This window comes from Pinus tabuliformis, chromosome 2_1, assembly GCF_031772625.1.
Source record: "Pinus tabuliformis cultivar Carrire ecotype Pingquan chromosome 2_1, CPIR1, whole genome shotgun sequence".
Lineage (NCBI taxonomy): Eukaryota > Viridiplantae > Streptophyta > Pinopsida > Pinales > Pinaceae > Pinus > Pinus tabuliformis.
The window spans coordinates 456,911,764-456,934,625 of record NC_142299.1 but is presented as its reverse complement, the minus strand read 5'-3'; the positions used below and the strand labels follow the sequence as shown (position 1 = coordinate 456,934,625).

General features: G+C 39.4%; 1 long non-coding RNA gene across 1 annotated transcript; it reads right to left on the bottom strand.

The window, feature by feature from the left end:
- Window positions 1-18,266: 18,266 nt before the first annotated feature.
- On the bottom strand, window positions 18,267-19,430 carry LOC149200891 (uncharacterized). Its single transcript, XR_016253388.1, has 3 exons — window positions 19,250-19,430; window positions 18,976-19,109; window positions 18,267-18,488 (listed from the first exon to the last, which is right to left on the bottom strand). It is a non-coding gene; the product is annotated as an uncharacterized LOC149200891 (long non-coding RNA).
- Window positions 19,431-22,862: the final 3,432 nt, after the last annotated feature.

Genomic DNA, 22,862 nt, shown 5'->3' with positions numbered 1-22,862 from the left:
CTCTCCTTCTCCCAATCTACTCATGAAAGAATGAATGACCTTTTCCTCCTTTAATCTAACCCCAAGTGACTTTTGGGTGATCCCTAAATCCAATGGCTGAAATAGATTGAGATCTAAGGTTGAGATTAAATGCTCATTTAAATCTCACTTTTTATTTTTTAATTCACCCCACTTTAATAAAGACCCACTTAGTCATTTATTTCCAAAGTCACTTTTCCTTTCTAATTTTTCATTGACTTTATAAAAGTCACTTTAAAATTAGACTTAGTAACTTTATCACTTAAAGTCACTTTTAAATTAGATTTAACTTTATAAAAATTATAAAGTTACTTTAGGAGAAAAATTAAATTCTTTTGGACACTTTTCCCTAGGCCAAAAATCAAAGCCTTAAGGAACCACCTGTCCTCCGGTACCAAATTTCAACAATATTGTCAAGGGTAATCTTTGCATCGCTTACTAAAACATCTATCCCTCATCCCCTCTCAAAATTGTACCTTCCATAGTTGCATTTCATTGTTGCATTGCATTTCCTAAAGACTTTTGAAGCAGCTGTGAACTTGGAAACTTGTTTGGAGCACACTTTGGAGATCACTCTTGCAGCACCTTTGATGTCACATTTTGGAGCAGCATTGTTGAAGCCCCGGTGATGGAACTTTGCAGAAGTACATCTGAAACAGATGAAGAGTCTTGGAGGCACTTTCTAAGTGGACCTTTGATGCACACGTGTAGCAGTTCTTTGAAGAAGTAGCATTGAAGACATCCTAAAAGCATTATTGTAGAGTATTATTGGAGGATATTTTTTGAGTCTTGTTGAAGTAGCCCTTAGAAGACTTGAAGCAACCTTTTAGCCACCGTGAAGAACTGAGCATTGTTGAGGATGACCTTGATGGACTAAGCCCGGGAGCATTTTGGAGAATGTGTTGAAGCAAACCTACCCTAAGTGCATTTTGGAGAATTTGTTGAAGAAAACCTAGTGGTTTTCATTGTTGGAAAAGAAACATTCTTAAAGGATATCATTCAAGTCTTGTTGCAGAATATATTGGAAGCCTTGAAGAACCATTAAACCCAAATTGAAGATTTGAAGCAGAGGGTTGGAGCCTGGTGAATTGAAGATTGGAGTCTTCATCTAGGGTTGGAGCCTTGAGGAATTATTGTACAGTTTGAGATTTGAATATTGTAAAAGAGGATTGGAGTACTCATTGTTTTTATTAATAATTATTTTGTTATAAATATATTTGTGTTATGTTTTAAGTGATCTTAACTGGCATAAAATTAACAATTGTAAAAGAAATATTGATTCACTCCCCTCTCAGTATTTCCAACATCTTTGGCACAAAAGTTTATTGTCATGTGTCCAAAGGTAGCAGGAAGAAGCTAGAGCCCACAACAAAAAAGGGCATTTTCATGGGTTACAATGAGACATCTTTGGCATACAGGGTTAATGTTCCATCAGTCAAGAAGACAGTTATCAGGCGAAACGTGAGGATTAAGGAGTACAGAGCTCTAAGGGAGTCTTTAGAGCGAGATCAGATTGGAGTACTTGAGGAGGAGCTACTCACTCCCAAAGAGGAGCCCTAGCCAGGATCACAAATTGAGTCTCAGCCAAGTGGCAAGAGGGCCGCACAGCAGGATGAGGAGGAGGAGAGACCCAGACAAAAGCAAAGAGGTACTCAGTTAGAGACTCTGGCACAGGGAGGAAGAAAGCCAAGTGGGTTAACATGTTGATTCAAGAGGCCCAGGAGCATGTTAAAGCTCCTAGCTCTATGTTCAAGTAGAGCAAGCAGCCACAGAGGTACACCTCATATATGCCATTGATGATAGAGTTGTTGGACACAAAGCCTTCTCGTTATGATGCAGCCTCTCAGCAGGTTTGGCAAGATGCCATGATGGAGGAATAGTCCTTCGTCATGAAGAATGATGTTTGGGAGAATATGCCATGACCAGAGGGAAAATCAATAGTAGGCTCGTGTTGGGTGTACAAGGTGAAACATGGAGTAGATGGGAGTGTGAAGTACAAGGACAGGTTTGTGGCCAAGGGCTTCTCACAAATTGAGAGCACAGACTATCAAGACTATTTTGGCACTTGCAGCACAAATGGGGTGGAAGATCCACCAAATGGACATGAAGACAACATTCCTCAACGAAGTGATTGACGAGGAGATTTATATGGAGCAGCCAGAGGGGTTTAAGCAATTCAACAGAGACACGCATGTGTGCAGGCTAAAGAGGGCTCTTTATGGGCTCAAGCAGGCTCCAAAGAGTATGGTAAACTCATATTGATAGCTACCTTCGAGGATTGGGCTTCACTAAAAGTGAGGTGCATCCTTGCCTATACAACATCATGGTTGGAGGGCTTCCACTCATTCTAGTGCTCTATGTTGACAATCTTATATTTATTGGAGCAAATATCCTGATTTAGGATTGCAAAGCAGACCTTGCAAGGGAGTTTGAGATGAAGGATATATGCCTTATGCAGTACTTCCTTGGATTGGAGGTTTGGCAGAGTGATGGTGAGATCTTCTTGGGACAGGGCAAGTACATGCAAGATATTCTCATAAGGTATTGTATGCAGGATTGCAGGCCCATGGACACGCCTCTAGTCACAAACTGGAGGAAGGTGGATGCTAGCAGAGTAGAGTGAGTAGATGTTGCATTATGCAAGAAGCTCATCGGGTCGTTGATGTATTTGGTCAACACAGTCTGATATTTGTTTTGTAGTAAACTAGTTGAGTCAATTCATGATGGAACTGACCAAAATTCATCGGGTTTGCTGCGAAGCATGTTTTGAGGTATCTCAAAGGCACAACAGATTATGGATTATTGTACAAACAGGTTGATGGAGTGAGGCTTGAGGGCTTCACAGATGCAGATTGGGCAGGGTGCTCCACAAATCGAAAAAGTACCTGAGGTCACGTCTTCAACATTGGGTAAGCAGTTGCTTCTTGGTTTAGCAGGAAGCAAAGATCAATTGCACTTAGTCTAGCAAAGGTTGAGTACATGTCTGCCAATTTGGCAATGTGCGTAGCTATCTGGATAAGGAACTTGCTTGTGGGACTTTTGGGACAAGGGATGGAACCTATTATGATACATTAAGACAATCAAAGTTGCGTTAAGCTCTCTAAGAATCTAGTGTTTCATGATCGCTCAAGGCATATCGAGATCAAGTATCATCATCTCAGAGATTGTGTGCAAAAAGGGATAGTGAAGCTACCATACATTCCAATAGAGGAGAAAACAGTGAATATCTTGGCCAAGGCATTGGAAAGAAGCAATTTCATCTATTTCAGAGACAAGTTGGGAGTTGTACAAAATCCCTTCCTCGCTAAGAGGGACTGTTGAAAAGTGTAGCGAGTGGAAAGTCTTCTCTAGCTCGTGCCTTAGCCTTAAAGACCACAATTTGTCTTTCCTTGACTATGGAGTGAGTTCATGGACATGCTAAGTTTATTTCTAGTTTGCGGGAATACTACTCACAAGTTCATGTGTAGTGTTTGAGGATCAATTAAGTGGATCCTTCTTTAGTTGACTACAAAATCGACTGGAAGTTATGAGTGCAAATAGAATGAGTTGGAGCTTCAGTCATTGATTGAAGTAAGGACAAGTTGTGACTCCAGTTATGGTTCGAGAGAGAACTAGTTTGAGCTCGGTTAACTTGTTGACCACACGAGTTCTAATTTTGTACTTTCCAATTTTAGCATGGACCGAATCTATAAAGGAAGGACGAAGGAACAAAGGTTAATCATTTTGAGTGCACAAATTTGTGTGAGATCTGTTTGGTTGTGGAGTGTGTATCTTGGAGGAGCTAGTGCGCAGTAGTGAGGAGACTTTCTTAAGCAGAATTGCGCTAGGATTTAAGAGTTGCGTCCTAAAGAATAGGAGATCTTGTGCGCTAGGAAATAGGAGGCCTGGTTGTTGAAGAATCTAGGGCAAGTAGGATAATGTGATTCTTCTTAGCTTGATAACTATTTGTGAGGTGTTTTAATTTTTCTTTTTAGCATACTCTTCACTAGGATTTACGAGTTGTGTCCTAAAGAATAGGAGATCTTGTGCGCTAGGAAATAGAGGCCTAGTGCGGACAAAAATAGGGCCAGGCAGAGCACAAGGAAGCAAGAGATGGGTTAGTGTAATTACAAGGTGGTTCAAGCTAGTACAGCAAAGAACAAGTGTGTTCTCAGTTGAAAAAATTGGCTTATATTTGATTCAATTGCTCAAGATCAATAAAAGACCACATCAACGAGACAGGTTTTTCCCTATTGTGTTTCCAAAGAAAAATAATTGTGTAAATTTTTGTGTTGTGTTTTTATCTCTGTGTATCTATTCTATTGCTTATAAGTTGTTAAGAAATTTTGTATGTTGGTGAAAAGTAAACTAGTTCAGTTTTCCCCATCAAAGCCAATCACCTCACCCCTTCACCTCACCCCTTTCTTGGATACTTGACATTGTATATTATGTATATTAGAGTAGGATGCATTGCATATTTATTTTGCATAGCTACTATCATCATATCATGTTCTCATGCTAGAATAGATGCATTTATATTGGAGTTGCATCATAGAATATATTATCTTTTCTATATAGTTTATTATTGATGAAAACATGGAAGATAAAAGTACACCCGAGACAAATGCTTCCAACATTGTTTGTGATGTGCAAGATATAGGTTTGCAGTCCCAAGGAAGTTTTGGTGTTCTCATGAACTCCCCATTCAAGAACATTGATCGTGCACTCTACACAGAGCTCATGTCCCAGTTGGAGCCAGATGTTACCCATCAAAAGCGGGTGACCCCACAAGAGAATTCTTCTCTTCAATGTCTCTTTAGTCGGCAACCAGTAAGCCCTAACAGCCACTGAGGTAGTCGATGTATTGTCCCATTTGATCTCCATTCCCTAAAGTATTCATATGTTCCCTTGCCCATTTTCGAGAGCATATGTTTGAAGGTGGGCAATCCAATCCTAAAGGTATGTTTTTCATTATGCAATCGGGTGCTTATGCTTGTTTTTCCTTGGGCATCTTAGTCATGGATTATTGGGTGATTTCGAAGAAGAAAGAGTTTTGACCGTAGTTTTGTTCCCTCGCCTTAAACAAGGGGTTAATCCGCAATCCTAAACATGTGGGATCACCCCTGTTGGCCTATAGCTTTAGGAAGGGCACTACTTGGGAAACCCTAATTTTGCTAGCATGGTCCCATTTTCCCGTTCCATAATTTTCACTCCCCTCCGCACATTACAAGCCCTATTTCATCATCTACCCTGTTTGGGTCCACAAGGCATTGGTACACCCCCCCTCCCCTTGTCCAGAGGTTTGGATCGAGTCTAAAAATATTGCCCTAGAGGTCGATGAAGCTAAAAGAACATTAAAAGCATATCATGGCCACAAGTAAGAAACAAAAGAAAATAATATTATATAAAATGCAAAAGATGGTCGGGACATTAAAATAGTGGGCAAAAGCCAAACATGGGCTCTACCCCTTATCATTATGGCCATCACCCTGGTTCCTAGGGCCCCATGAGTACCTCCACATCATTAAGGAACCCATGCATGTCCCAACCCCTAATGGATGATGAACTGCCCCACCTTAAAGGGGTAATAATTGCTTACATCATACACAACATGCTCCCATCATTAAGGAACCCATGCATGTCCCAACCCCTAATGGATGATGAACTGCCCCACCTTAAAGGGGTAATAATTGCTTACATCATACACAACATGCTCCCATCTCCTAGAGCCACGAGCAGTAATACAAAGAAAAACCAAGAAAAGGCAAAAGGCTAATGAACTCATCATTACCATCCTTGAACCCATGGCATTTGACATTCATACCCTCGTGTCCCCATCCATTCATCATCATTCACATGGCACCTATCAATTGAAGGATGTACCAGGGACATGTCTTTCTCCTTACAGGTTGGGAACACCTAATAGAGTTGTTTATTAGCATTCCTACCTAGGGAGAAGAGATTATTACAAGCTTAAAGCCCCAAATTTGGAAGGGAAGCCCACTATGAAACCTTAATGTGCCATTGATTAACAAGCTTGGTTCCCTTAGATGCACTAATGAATTATTGTACCTGATGGTGAGGAAGTGCATTGGATCTTATATGCAATTGACAAGCAGTTTCATCACGGATTGGTCAACTTAATTGGGGCCCAATCCCACCAGAGGATCATATTGACACCTCCAAGGGGAAGCATTGAGAGCCATGTGGCTCCATCATGTGTTAGAGCATCATTTCATGCCATGCGCACCTCCACTGCACCCTAAGCAGTCTCTTCATTACCCCACACTTTTCACGATATGATGCACTTGCACCAGTATGCCCCGGCCGACTTAGCATATTATGGCAACTGATCCAAGGCCCAGAGGAGGTTTGTCTCACCCTTCAGAGACGGGAGGGAAAGCACCAACGTCAGAGCCCTCGTCATTGGAGCAGCACAGGATTTTCTATCATCATGGGACCCATGAGACCAGTGCTTGTGCCCCAAACCCAATTTGGGGCCCCACATGATGTCTTGCATGGAGACCAAGGAGCCATCCCCTTGTTCAATATTTATAGACCCCTCTCTCACATTTTAGCACAAAGAGGACTCCACGTGGCCCTACATCAACATGACATCATCAATTCGGCTAGCGTTTGGATGGCTAATTTATAATTTGTGAAAGCTACTTGGTCGGCTTGTGATCAAGGCTTTCTTCTTGCCCATTATTTTAATGTTTTGGGGGCTAATTAGGCTAATTCGACTTAGTGAGGTTCATATAAATAGAACCCACTCTCATTTGTGAGAAATCATCATCATCACTTGGATTCTTCTCTTATAAAAGAACTCACACTTTTTCTTTGAAAGCTATTAGAGATTCTTTGATGCATTTTGACATTTGGAGCTGAAATTTTAGATCTTCTTTGGAGCTATCTCATGATTTGTCGATGGATATATCATATTGTCATCTCGTAAGTTCTTCTTATTGGATAATTTCTTGAAATAATGTCTAATGTATGGAATTGGTGCAACAAGGTTAATGTTATTGAGCCCTAATTATTGAAAATCGTTTTTGGAAAGCTATTTGGTAATTTTGGTTGGCAATTGCATATGATACCCATTGTATGGAAAATGAAAAATGTTCCTGGTGGATGAAATTTTGTTTTTCTTCCATAAAACTCCATAAGTATTGAGTGGGTAAATGTTAAAGGTTGATTGCTAGAGCATTAATCTTTAAACTCCTTAAGGACGATTTTGGCCAATTTAAAAGCAACTAGGACTCCATAGCCGAAAGGACTAAGCATTAGTCTAGGAAACTTGATGATCAACTCCTCTCTTCTCCATATTTTATCCTCCTCAGATTTTCGCTCCTTTTTCTAGGACAACTAGGCTAGGGCATCGAGTGAATTCCTTTATAGAGTGAAATTTTGGATTCCGTGAGGACAAGACTCTTCCTTAGGGTCTTGCCTAAAGGAAATCTAAGCTTGGTAAAAATTTCACGGTTCCTCATCCATAAAATATTTTGCCCTAGGTGTGTCCTAGAAGGGAAACCCTTGCTTGTTTCTCATAGACTAAGGGACTTTCTTGAGTGTTGTATGAGCATAGTATTCGTTGGAACAAATCATAAGAAACCCTTTCTCCTCCCTTACCTTAACATAGTGAGTACCTTGGAAGTATTTCTTCCCACGATTATCCATAAAACCCTAGGCCTAACACAAGCCTTTCCTAAGTCTCTCAAAGGAAGCGAAGAGCCTCTTAGAAATATCAAGCATCACATAGAGCTTCTTTGAGAGGTTTTTCCCTATCACTTGGAGCCTTGATCTTAGGAATACATGTTATCATTTCAAATCTCAAACCCTAAGTCTTGATCTCCTCCTAGGCCTTTCTTGGAGAGTGTTTAACTTCCTTGAAACATTGACCCATTGTTGTGTCTCTCCTTGAATGGGATTTGCGGAATCTCGACATACCTAAATCATTGATTTATCCATTCTAAGTGATTCCCTTCCTACCAAGACTCCTCATATCGATGAAAGTCTGCAAAGAGAAGGGGGCTCTAATTGAGGTGACAGTGGGTCATTGTCCCATTGTTGTCACTTAGTCTAGTAGTGGTCCCTTCGGTATCCCTTCCTTAGGGTTGTACTAGATTATGTGGTAACAAGTCCTAGGCTTTGACTTTGGAACTGACTGAAGTTCTGGAGAACTCTGTTTTTAGCAACCAGTTGGTGAGCCCTGCACTTGAGTTTTGGAACTGGTTGAGCAATCAATGAGTCTAGGGTTGGACTCTGTAACCAATTGAGGCATGGTTATTCAGTTAATCATGTCATAGAACATGCATCTTAGTGTGTGAACCTTGGTAGCTCTAGTTTATGGTTATGGTGGCCATACAATCGCGGCCCCAGTTTAGGGGTGACTCGCAGTTGAGAGTTTATGAACCACGTAGTTTGTGCCTGGGAGGAACATCAAAGGTCCACATCTAGCCAGCAAAATTCACAGATAAGTATTTGAAAACTTGTTGATGTTTATTATGTTTTATATATATCTATATGGTTTTGCATTGTTGTGGTTGATTGCATAGTATTCAAAACCGGCCTTGCTAACCGATTACCAGTCTAACTGGCCGGTTAGTAAGCCACCGGTTGAAACCAGCCAAAAAACCCGGTCAGAGGGGCCATTTCTCCTTTTTTTGCTAAAAATCGATCCTAACCAGCCGATTTGTATCAAACCGGCCGGTTCCGTCCTAAACCAGTCGGTTAGGAGGTATGCCCACCATCAAGTGAAAAAGCGACCTGCTGACTGTGTTTTAGGGGTTTTGGGGGGGAACTAAGGGTGCTTTCCCTCCAAAAACACCTCTCCAAGCCTTTAAGAGGCCCCTTGCACTCTCATTTGTCTCACACATCTGATTTGGAGTGTTTATGAGTGTTTGTGAGTTTGTTTGTGAGCTTGGAGAGTGTTGAGTTTTTGTTGAAGTAGTCATCTTGGAGTTGGAGTTGGAGCTATTTTGGAGATAGTGTGTAGCTGTCAGTGGAGTTGCCATCTTCAAAAGGAGACTAAGGAGCTAGTTTGCATTTCCAGGTAAGGATTTTCACTTGAAAATTCCTCATTTGACTGTTGTCCATGAATTAAATTTTTTTATGTGTTATAAATTTATAGATTTCTCACTTCTATCATCTATGCTATGAACTCTCTAGCTCTATGCTATCAAATTTTGTTGCTTGCATGTGCATTTGTTTTCCTACATTTATCTTTGGTTTTCCATGTTGCTTAGTTGCAATTTTTTTTTTAAATGGCAGATTTCTTTGCAAATTGTTATTATTTCAAGCAAACATGGCTCCAAAAGGAAAGGACAGTGCATGGGCTCATTGTGATGTAATTAACGAAAAAAGGATATGCAAATTATGCCATAAATCTATTGGAGGTGGGGATATTCTTAGGTTGAAACAACACTTGGCTGGGATAAGAGTCCAAGTAAAGCCATGAGATGCACCAAATGCACTGTTAGGTCCTATTAGGGCAGAATACATTTCCAAGCTTGAAAAGTTTTATGAGGATAAGGCTAGGGAGAAGGCCATCCAATATGACATTGCAAGGAAGAGGGAATTATTAGAAGCCATGAAAGAGAGTGGGTATGATGATTATGAGATTCAAGGCTCCTCTTCTATCCCTTCCACCAATGACCCCTTTCACTATGTTCATCCTTCTTTTGGCCAACCATCAAACGGAGCAAAGAGAACAAACATCCAAAGTTATTTCTCATCTTCTACCAACATTGCCTCTTCTAATCCCACTTCCTCCCAGCCAAGTTCTCAACCCACTTTGGATCAACATTGGAAAAGACAATGCAAAGAAACTTCTCATCAATACATTGCTAGATGGTGGTATGATTCAGATATCCCATTTAATGTTGCTTGCTCACCTTATTACCAAGCTATGTGGGACTCTGTTATGGCTGCAAGAAAAGGCTTCAAAGGCCCTAGTCTGCATGACTTGAGGGGAGCTCGTTTGCAAAAAGAGATATCTTCCATTGATGAGTATTTGGTTGAGTTTAAAGATTCATGGCTCAAAACAGGTTGTTCCATCATGTCAGACGGATAGACCGATGGAAAGAACCGCACTATTATTAATTTCCTTGTTTCTTGCCCTCAATGAACCATGTTTCTGAAATCAGTTGATGCATTTAATAAGGTAAAGGATGCAGCCCTTCTATTTGAGCTTTTGGATAACATTATTCAAGAAGTTGGGGAGCAGCATGTTGTGCAGGTCATCACTGATAATGCCTCAAACTATGTTCTTGCTGGAAAGATGCTTGAGACCAAATATAAGACCATATTTTGGACTCCATCTGCTGCACATTGCATAGATCTCACGCTTGAGGATATAGGCAAAGTGGAGTGGGTAAAAAACACTTTAGAGCATGCCAAGTGCTTACAAAATACATTTACAACCACTCATGGGTATTGAGCCTAATGAGGAAACACATTGGGGGCAAAGAGCTTGTTAGGTTTGTAATTACGAGATTTGCAACTCACTTCCTCACGTTGCAATGTCTCAATGGTCAACATAAAAACTTGCAGAAAATGTTTTCCTCTGAAGAATGGTCTGAATCTAAGTGGGCTCGTAGACCAAATGGAAAAGACACCAAAATGAAAGTGTTAGACACTTATTTTTGGAAAAGGTCTCTAGAGCTTGTGAAAATTACCGAGCCCCTTGTTAAGGGGCTAAAGATGGTGGATGGAGAAAGATTGGCCATGGGCTACATTTATGAGGCTATGGATCAGGCAAAAGAGCAGATACGGGCAGCTTACAAGGACAGGTTAGCTAAATATGGCCGTATATGGGAGATCATTGATAACAGATGGAACAATCAACTCCATTGTCTTATTCATGCAGCTGGGTATTTTTTGAACCCAAAGTATCATTATAAAAATCGGCTAGGAGATCTGCATGATGGGGAGGTCAGAGCTGGATTGATTGATTGCTTGGAGCACATGGTCCCTAGCCATGCAGACTAGTTGGAAATACATAGACAGCTTACTGTTTTAAATATGGCAAGTGGTACTTTTGGCAAAAACTTGGCAAAGATGGCAAGAGATGTGGACCAACCAGGTAAGCAATTCCAAATTCCAATTTGTTTTTCTTTTCAATTTAAAATTGTTTACGTTCATTACAATTCAAATTATAAACTAAGTTACTAATTAATGTCTTTTTCTTTGCAGCACATTGGTGGGAGTCATTTGGTGGCCAGTGTCCTCAATTGCAAAGATTTGCAATTAGAGTCCTCAAAACTTGCAGTGCTTTAGGTTGTGAGCGCAATTGGTCTGTTTTTGAGCGCATACACACAAAGAAGAGAAACCGTTTGGAACAAAGATGGTTAAATGATCTTGTTTTCGTGCAATACAACCTTCGACTGAGCAGAACCAAATGATGAGCAAAACACCTGAACTAGATCCCATTCTATTGGACGATATTGATCCAACATCAGAATGGGTGGAGGAGACTAAAGATCCTGTGTTTGAGGCTGATTTTGATATCGACATGGCTTTAGCGGGGGATGAAGCAGATTATGTCGCGGCATCAAAACCAGGATCAATAGCAACATCAAGGAAAAGCAAAGAACCAATGGAAGGCACTAGTCGTGCAGGTCGACAAACTCGTGCTTCCATTAGGTCCACTTCTATTGTTATTGGTGGCATTGATACTGAGGTTGCAGATCAGGCTGAGGCATCCTCAGACTCTGAACCAGATGATGTCTATGTATCTCCTGATGATGATCCTGTGGCTAATAGTGGTGATGAATTTGATGAATGATCATGTGTACACTGTAGACTTGTAGTAGGTCAATGGCCTCATAGCTTGCAGCATTGTTTCTGGACTTTATAGGCCATTTAGAGCCTAATAGCTTATGTATTTTGCTATTTTGTAGATGATATGTATTGCACTCGGTGCCATTTTGATATATTCACATTTACATGGTATATAAATGAGCAAACTTTGCATATTTTGTCTCTATTGGCTTGGAATATGGTTTTAAATCTTAAAAATAGTTTTGTTTCATTAAAAATTAATTATTTAATGTATTTTTTTAAAACTAGTTCATTTAGACCAAACCAGTCCCGATTAGACTGGTTCCGGTCAGTAAACTGGTTCATTAGGTGGATCGGTCCGGTCACCGGTTCCGGTTTTAAAACCACTGGTTGATTGTGCTCAATTGCATGTTATGGTTACAATCAACCAGTTTACAATGATCAACAAAGTGAGATTAGGGCTCCAGGGGATGAAGGTTCTTATTGCCCGATCCGCAGATCCGAAAAGGATCAGGTGCAGATCTGTGGAGGTCCGGGCGTGTATCCACCGCGGATCCGAGAGAAGGTGGATGCTTCCGAGGGGATTTTTTGTTTTGTTTTTTTTTTTTTGAAATTTCAAACTGTTATGTGAGAAACTACACTTTCCGAATACTCCCAAGGTGCCCCTTGATGCTCTCTAAACGCTTCCTAGATGCTCCCAAATGGTAATGTTAAATTCTTAAAGTAAAAGTGACATTCTCCTTTATCTTTCATTTCCATCCTTTTACTTAAATTTTTAACATTACCATGAAATGACTCAGGATGTTTGAGAGTGGTTCCAACCTCATCAAACTTCATATTGAGAAAATAGAATTTCACATCCCATTCAAAATTCGGCAGACTTAATAGTTTTCAGGATCAATGGGATTGTGGCGTTTCATTGGATTATATCATGTATGAGGGCATGTGATTGGCATTAATCAAGAGCACCAAGCCCTATATGTACCCCAGTGTTGGTGTTATTGATTGTTGAAGTCCTTTGTCATGGCCTTAGCAATTATGTACCCTTCACTCAAGTCAAAATCATTGATCAGACATGTTAAGGTTTCTCTACCATATTATAAGGCTTGGATTAAGCTGTTTGATCAAAATTAGGCAATGTTGACTAAAATACCTATAGAATTGAAGTAGAGGCAAAGGCTAGACAAGAGAAGAGGAATCTAGATTGTAGATGGTTGATGTTGGAATAATTAATCATTGATGTACAATGGATGCCATATCTATCTTGATTTATATGAAAATATGCATGTTTTCTTGTCTTCTACAACTAATTTGGTATTTTGGATGCTTGTTTTAATATAAATGCAAAAAAACATAAAATGTATATATATAGTAGAGGCTTCCAAGACGCTTCACTTCCTAGATTTTTGGGAAATGACGCTTCCGCGTCCCCGCTTCATGCAACATTGGTTCCACCATTATGATGACATCCACCTTAGCTTTAACACAAAAATTCAATTCATAACCTTATCGAGAATAACAATTCAATCCCCTTACCTTATAAGCTACAAAGCAAAATTGACACAAGAGATTCAAAGTGCAACCTATGCTCCAAGGTTTAGAATCAAACTCCAACACTGTGTTGGTACATCATAACCTCGAAGTGCACTCACTCTATATATCCAAAATATGAGCCATTCATTTCAATTTTATGCCTACTAGTCTTCTAGCCTTCTAGAAGCATCCACTAAATATCAATAAAACTAATGAACCCACCTAGAAATATAATAAAATATCTTGGACCAACATATCGAACTCCTTAACTTACAACCACTATGGGTGTAATAGTTACTTAAACAAATCCCAAAAGGTGCCATTAAAGCTTAGATCCAAAATTACACCACATAAATTGCCATTAGGCAATATAACACATCTTAATATCCCCTTGTCAGTATTGACTAGGAGCACCTTGCAAAATACATATATATGTATCAAGAATAAGATGAAGAAGGTGACATAACATCACATCAAATCCTCACTTTATGTAAACTTCCTTCATCCCAAGCATAGATCTCGACTTCGCAAACTTTGTCTGTGTAAAACATTTCGTAAAAATGTATACTACATTTTATTCACATATAGAAAACTCCAACTCAACAATGCCATCAAACACAAGATCTTCGATTTAGTCAACATCTAGCTTTAGACAAAAAAAATTGATTCTTTGCTAGATCACAACTGATTTTTGTAGCCTTCCTTTCAACAAGTCCAAGCTCATACAAAACATCCCTGAACCACATTCCTTCCTTATTTTTAGACCTAGTATACTCAGAAGCACCGGATGCATAACCTCAATATTATTTTAGGCTTGCCTACTTACCCCTAAAATTGCATGTGCAATTTGGACATTCCTGCCAGCAGTACAATGATGAAGATGTGTATTCCTCTGACCTTGGTGTTTCATCTCTATGGATGGCTCTTATTTCAACCTAGGAGGTAGTATTAGAGATCTAATTGGTCATTCCTATTGAGAGAAATTTCAAAAGATTCATTCAAAGAAGGAAGGATTTCTTACTCAACAATAGAAGGGCAAAGAACTCCCATCATTAAATGGTCAATGTGAGAAAACTGTAGCAACTAAGCGAAGATGATTGATGAGATGCACAACATGCTGTTCTCATGAACAATAGATGTAGGAGAACCAACAACCATAGGTAATGTGCTTTAGTTTTCTATTTTTTAGGTCAGATCAACACTAAATAGTTTCAAGGGTTAATTTGACCTCCACAGAGGTATGTGAAGTACGAGGAAATAGATCAATTGACTAAGTCTATGTGTGGTCTGGTGAATACATTGTTAATGGCAAAAAGTATGAGCAGATTATCCAGATAAGTAGAGCACTCTATTGTCGTTTGCATCAGTAATGAATGGCCTTGTTTTCAGGAAACAAAATCAATGCATGTGTTGCTTAAATCAGATCAGAATGAAGCATATCCCCAGCACTAAGGGATTATTTTCACTTGGCATGCTAACCACTTTATTGTTGATATTGCTAATCTCAGACTCATCTTGCTCAGGTAGAATCATGTTCTCTAGAAAGTGGTGGTGGCACACACCGAAAACTTATATTCAGTCTTGTTTAGCAGTAGAAAGGGAACGCCCTGTTTAGTTAATTATTGGACTTGATGAGGCATCATGTGAGAAAAGAAAAGTTTGGAAACTATATTTGACCCTATTTCATGATGTACTTGCAGCAGCAATAAGATAAATTCCTCAATAGACTTGAGACAAAATTACCAATAGCAGTAAACTTTGTTTTGGGGAACTGTGGTCAACACCAATTCATATTTGAGAAGGTTTCAGCCATAAGGAAAAATATAGGGATTTCAGCTGTCAATAATTTTAGCCCAAGCAAAGCCATGGAAAAGGATAACTCCTTTAAGAAGATGGTGTTTGGCTTAAATTAATGCACACTTCCAATTTGCAGCCAGGCACGTGCTATGTGTGCTTGTGGCAGAGGAAGATGAATTGCTTCAGAATGTTTCATTACCATACAACAATAAAAATGTATATTTCTAGATTTGATAAGGAAGGGATATATTGGAAGTAAATGGCTCTTTGAGAGTATCTTGTATAGCATCACACGGAGGTTTTTAACGGTCAACAATTCAGTGAGGAGACATATTCCAAGATTAAAGGAAGCAATAGATTGTAATTATTTGTAAGAGTGAGCTCTTCTTATTTCTGGAAAGAATGTTTTTGGCATGGAGGTGCAGCCTTTGAGAGAAATCTGCTTTCCCTGATCTCTGACTATAATGGAAAGGTCTGAGATTACACTGATTGGTTTCTGATTCCCAACAATGGGAGAATTCTCTAGTAGCTATGGTGCTAATATACAATCCAAAAATGCACTCACATAGCAATAAGACTCAAATCGCAGCATGCACCAGACAGGCTTTGTAGATATGATAGAGGGGTATCTCCAACAAGATTGAAACGCTTGGTAGATGGAGAAACTAAAGCCAAATCTGAAGAGTGCTCCAAAAAATATGATATAGGAACTTGAACATATATAAACGCCCAGCATGATAAAGGATAAATGAATATGTTTAAGGGATGATTTCAAAATCACTCAAGGTTGTTAAGGACAGTTGGCACAAGTATCATTTTAACGCTAATTTTCGACGGTTGTTGGTAAAAGGTAGTTTAAGAAGAAACCAAGTCATTTTCTCTTAGGATGCCCCGTTACTTTGAACCCCTTGACACAGTTAAAGATAAGCCAGCTTACTGCTTTCACGAAGTTTCTTATGGATAAGGATGGTGACACTCCTAGAGAAGGGGGCAAACATTGTCCAAAGATACACTTGACATGGTCAAACCACCTTAAAAGAGAAACACACCTTTATGAGTATGGTTGTGAGGTTGTTACATTGCACATCTTTAAAGTCAGATCCATTATTAATGGAGGGTGTTATTTTGAGGAGCGACCAGCCAACCCACTCTCCAAAGACCATTGAAGTGCACAACATAGAAGAAGTGCCTACTAACTCTGACGGAGCAATTAGAAAGTAGCTATTGTTGTTACCACACATTACAAGGGCACCTCACCTGATTTCATGCACCTGGGCTATGTCTTAAAAGTTTGTTATCAGGTTGCCTTCTTGGGGAAGCGCCCTAGTTTGATAATGTCGTTTTAACAACCCTTCACCTATCTTTGCACTAATCCATATGAGATCTACAATTCCAAGAAGGTAGTTATGTCAAGGAGGCAACCAACACATCATTCAAGTTCATAGAAGATCCCAAGGAGAAAAGCTCCCAGCCAAGAGGAAGAGTTGTGGCCTTATTAAGATATATTATTATTTATTCTAGTATAAATTAGGGGATCAGGAAATGATTAAAGAGATTTTTTTGTTTTCGGGGGAGACAAGAAAAAAGGACATTTAAAGGAATAACATTTCAATCCCCTTATCTTACGAGTTATTCTCCCATGGAGGGGATCATGAACACTTGATCTTGTGTGAAAGGAATTTACATTCTCTTGGAGCCAGGGGAATCTCAAATTTTGTTATAAGTAAAGGAGTAGGAGTAGGACGGTGACCTTCCTAGTAGTTATTCTCCCATGAAAGGGATCACGAACACTCGGAGCCTTTATGAGAGGAATTTACATTCTCTCAAAGCTAGGGGGAATCTCAATTTCTGTTATAAGTAAAAGAATAGTATATTGGAGAGTTTATAAGGAGAAATGTAAATAGATCTAATAAGTCAAAAAAGATAATCTCCAAGACTTTATGAGGGGAAACGTAAACTGATCTTGAATCTCCTACTGTAGAGCAAGGCAGTGAATGAGGCAAGCCTTATAATTCTGCTCCGCCCTAATAGTATTGGGAGAATTTGCATTAAGGATTATTTAACAACAATCAGCTAAAGGTAATCAGTCTAGATCATGGAAAACAAGTCGAAAAGCACCCAACCATCAATTTCAATCAACATATTATATACGTGTCATTGACAACTAATAAGAACTCCAACTATATGACCACATTCTCTTAAATTGTGAAATAGATTAAAAAGTCTTGAAACTATGAGAGGATACTTTATCAAAGAAAACACTGCAAGCAAATGAGTTCCAGGGGAATGGCACATGGAAAACCCCTTCTCTTTCAAAATTTTGGGAGTTAACGTTTTATAATGAAGTCCCTTTGGAAAGTAAGAAACTTGAGTAACCTTGAAGAAAAAGCCTAGAGCCTGGAGCAGATTTGGTTAAAAGCTCTCAAAGCTATTAGAGAATCAGTGAACATGGGCTAGAAGGCCTCAAATCTCTCCCCTCCATCAAGGTGGTCGAAATATTAAATTCTTTGAAGCCTGAGTTCAATCCTAACAACCAATTTCTAGGCAAAGGCGGGTTAGAAACCCTCATCCATGGATCAAGTCGGAGGTGGGGTGGTTAGGTTAAAGTTTGAAGGAGCAACAAGAGGTAACCAAGTGAAGTTAAAACAAGTGGAGTCATAAGGGACCATCGTAACATGTAAAGCAAGTGCGAGTCATTTGGGACCATCGTAGCATAGGTAGCATATGTGTACATGGCTTTACAGTTTTATTAGAGTAACAGTGCCATCAATAGAGAATACTAACCTTGCTGCCCAAGAACGTTTTGCTGCGGAAATTGTGGAAACTGGTGGCTGCAGAAGCGCTGGAAACTCCTCATTCGTGGCTGCAAAAGAGCCAAAAACTCTGGTGGCTCCTGTACATAAAAATTCAACCCATCATAAAAAGGGTAATGAATTTAAAAATAACTAAAGACGAGACTGATAAATATACCAACTCACTGTGAAAGCATCTAACAAAAATACCAACTCACTGTGAAAGCATCTAACAAAAATACCAACTCACCACTCCACATTCTCCTCTGCTACGTTCTCCTTTGTGGCAGTTCTCTCTCTCTCAATCTCAATTAATAAAGATCCACAGACACATAACAGAAACATATGCTCACATACAAGTTACAATACATACATCGATGCAGCACACATGACAAGCATACGATAACGACACAGCACACATGACAAACATACAACACTATGCAACACACATGACAAGCATACAACTATGCAGCACAAAACACATTGATGGAGCGCTCCACCACAAAACTTTACATGAGGCTGCCTGAGAGAGAGAAAGAGAAAGCTAGCAGAGTCCGGATACCAATTTTTTTTATCACCTTAGAATTCCTGCAAAATGAATTAGACAGACAAATAAATTAAGAGCTAAAGGACGCAATATTCAGAGGTCAGAGGTCACTACAAACTAGTTTATAGTATATTCCTCACGGCTGGTACTTAGTGTGGTTCTGAATATTCAACACAACTTCAAACCATAATAGTATTAGTTGGGGATCGTAGCGAATGTCATATCTGAAAGAAAGCATATAAGAAGAATTTCATGAGAATAGTTGGGGATGGGTGATGTTTGTTTACTTGGTAACTATGCTCATTACGTGAATCCTATGGCTGAGCTAAATAAATTTATACCAATTTATGAATTCCTCAAATTGTCATGCTTACTTTCCTATGGATTTCTTCTATCATAAATAAAAGGGATAAAATCAGGTTCCTTGAAAACGCAGTAAGGTACATAGTCTTCTACATTGGTTGATCATCATCTATCATCAAAATTATCTACATCTGAATCTGATGGGTCCACTATGTAAATAAGTACCTTCATTCACAAGGTTTTCCTTGAATTCCAAATATTCAGCTACAGAGAGCTCTTCAACAGGAAGGAACAAATTCCCACACACCAGGCCTTGGCCGTACCGCAAGAACAACCCATGGTGGAAGAATGATGGCCTCCTGAAACACATATCATATTGTCACGAGAACCAAATGAATAAGCACACATTTTATGACAACTAAAATTATTTTGAAATCAACTGCTCCAGGAATTGCAATAATGTTGCATGCATTTTAAACCGTGGAAAATCTGACTATACCTGAGGAAATTTTGTACTTGGGACACGTAATCGTAGCTCAGGGTGTACAGGTACATATGGAGAAAAACCGCCCTGTGCAGCATCGCACTTTTGGCTTTCCGAGAGAGGTTGCGATCTTGACTCTACGGTTAGATGTGTGCTTTCGACGGACCGCTATCATCCTCAGCTAATTAGAGGCTGAAGCTCTGCATGATGGGCGAATCAAACAATACAATTAAAGAAGAGTGAGCGCATATCACTAGGCAAGAGCAAAATCGGTGGGCTACCCCCATGGATCGAGCAAAAGACCTCAGGACATCTCCAAATAGCCTAATAGCAGATATTATAGTTCTCATCATTTTCTCCTGCTGCCTTTGTTAGTCAATCTAATAGCTGATAAGGCTGCAAAAGTTTCTTTCTCTCTGCAACTAAACCGAACTCTCACAAAGAACCAAGATCACAAAACAGGCATACCCAACATTCATCCCAAAACACAATGCAACAAAAACAAAAAATACCCAATACACTAGCTATGTACTCTTTCCAGAGACAAAAGGCCCTCACCTCCATGGGCCGCTTTGATTGCCATCCGAATGCTGACTTGAATTGCTTTCCTTTTATTGCTTTCCTTTTGGACTGACTGAAAAAAAGCACTGGAAGTGAAGACCAATGATACCTAAGGAAATTTTTACCCAGAAGCCTTGACCACAGACGAGTGAGATAGATTGAATTTAAAGCAGAACGAGCAACGGGGGATGGGGGCAGATGCGATAGGAACGATCACCTAGTAGGCACCACAAAGGAAGCAAGAAGGGCGAGCTATATAAATTCCGTGAGCAGCGATTGAACTGAACATTCCAAGTGCAAGTGCATCCAGCAGGAATCGAACCTACGAGTTTGCCAATGTTGAGTTGGGCGTTTAACCATTCAGCCCGCGAAGAAAATGGTCAATCCTGCCATTGCTGTGATGATTTTTCCTGGAATCGCCAATCCTCCAATTGCTCTATGTTTTTCCTGGACAGAGTTCTGATTTTCACTGATTTTCATTTGATAAATGTCATGTAACATAAGTTTCAGACAGCAAGCTCCTGTGCTAACGCAAAGGTTCAGACAGCAAGCTCATGTGCTTCAGCCTGTCACGTACATATATTGAACTGTCCTCCCAAATGAAAATTCGCCCGGTTAGCGGTGTGCTTTGGCCCGACCGCTATCATCCTCAACTAAATAGAGGCTCGAAGCTCTGCATGATGGGGAATCAAGCAATACAATTAAAGAACAGTGAGCGCATATTACTAGGCAAGAGCAAAATCGGTGGGCTACCCCATCGATCGAGCAAAAGACCTCAGGACATCTCCAAATAGCCCAATAGCAGATATTCTGGTTCTCATCATTTTCTCCTATTACCTTTGTTAGTCAATCTAATAGCTGATAAGGCTGCAAAATTTTCTTCCCCTCTGCAACTAAACCGAACTATCACAAAGAACCAAGATCACAAAACAGGCATACCCAACATTCATCCCAAAACACAAAGCAACAAAAAAAAAAATACCCAATACACTATCTATGTACTCCTTCCAGAGACAAAAGGCCCTCACCTCCATGGGTCGCTTTGATTGCCATCCGAAGGCTGACTTGAATTGCTTTCATTTTATTGCTTTCTTTTTGGACTAATTGAAGAAAAAGCCCTGGAAGTGAAGACCAATGAGACCTAAAGAGATTTTACACAGAATCCTTCCTTCTTCCTTGAACACAGACGAGTGAGATAGATTGAATACAAAGCAAAACGAACAGCCGGGATGGGTGCAGATGAGATAGGCACCACGAAGGAAGCAAGAAGTGCTAGCTATATAAATTCCCTGAGCAGCGATTGAACTGAACATTCCAAATGCAAGTACATCCAGCAGGAGTCGAACCTACGAGTTTTCCAATGTTGAGTTGGGCGTTTAACTATTCAGCCGCGAAGAAAATGGTCAATCCTCCCATTGCTGTTATGATTTTTCCTGGAATCGCCAATCCTCCAATTGCTCTATGTTTTTTCTGGACCTGGACAGAGTTCCGATTTTCATTTGATAAATGTCATGTAACATAAGGTTCAGACAGCAAGCTCCTGTGCTAACACATAAAGGTTCAGACAGCAAGCTCCTGTGCTAAACACATAAAGGTTCAGACAGCAAGCTCCTCTGCTTCAGCCTGTCACATATATATATTGAACTGTCCTCCGAAATGAAGAAATGAACTCTCTCCAGAGCGCTGGCTCTATTTGAAACCACGACACCTCATTTGGAAATGCAATCTGCCACGACGGCCCACTCCGCGCCCACAACACCCGAATCTGCACGCGCCTACCGACTTTTTCGGAGTTCGTTAAATTTAATAAAGATTTTTTCCAATTCTTTAATCTTTTTTAAAAAAATTCAAATTAATGAAAATGACGTTTGAAAAAAAAATCACAATATTATTTATAATATTTTTAAATTGAAAGAATGAAAATGAAGATAATAATTATTCACGTTGGCCTTGCTCAACGTTCAACGTTTAAGTTTTGCATAATATTGTTAATGTCTTTTATTAAAATTGAATATTCCAACCGCATTTAGCAGAATCAACGTTTAAGTTTTGCACAATATTTTCAATGTTTTTTATTAAAATTGAATATTCCAAGCGTATTTAGCAAAATCAACTTTTGAATTGGACAATGTTGAGTTTTTAACCATTATTTACAAAGAAAATGGTTAGGTTTTTTCTTATATTTGCGAAGAAAGAAAAAGGCCAATTCTCTCATTGTTGTTATGTTGTTTTTTGGAATCGTCATTGTTGTTATGTTTTTTCTTGGAATCGCCAATATTATAATTACTCTTATATTTTTTCTAGATAGAGATCTGTTTTAGCTCAATCATCTTAAATTGTCATTTGATAAATGTCATGTAACATTAGCGTGACAACAAGTTCCTGTGCTCACTGTGTTTAAGACGCCAAGCCTGCAAATAGATATAATGAATAGTCCTCTTCCCAAATGAACTCTCGCATTGAAATGAATTCTCTTTTGGAGTGTTGGCTCTATTTTTAAACCATGACATCTCTCTTGGAACGTTGGCTCTATTTCTAAACCACAACACCTCCCACTGTCAATTGGAAATGGAATATTTGGCTGCCACGATAGCCCACTCTCTGGCTGAAGTGGAAACTTTGACTTAAAGCAGCAGGCGACCATGACACCGAAAGCATAACACGCCCACGACACCTAAAGCAGCATGCACCTACCGACCTTCTCGGAGTTACATTCTAGTTTAGTTAGATTTAATAAAGATTTTTTCCAAAAAAAAAATGACAATTACAATGTTATTAATTTTTTTAAATTGAAAGAATGAAAATGACAGATAACAATTATTCACATCATCATCTCGGAATTGGTGCTCCTCAAGGTATAAGTATTGCATAATATTTTCAATGCTTGCGATTAAAATTGAATATTCCAAGTGCATCCAACAGGTATCAACCTATGAATTTGCCAATGTTGAGTTGGGCGTTTTAACGATTCGACCATATTTGCAAAGAAAATGGTCAATAATCTAATTGCTATTATGTTTTTTCTTGTATAGAGTTGGGCGCTTTAACCATTCAACCATATGAAAAT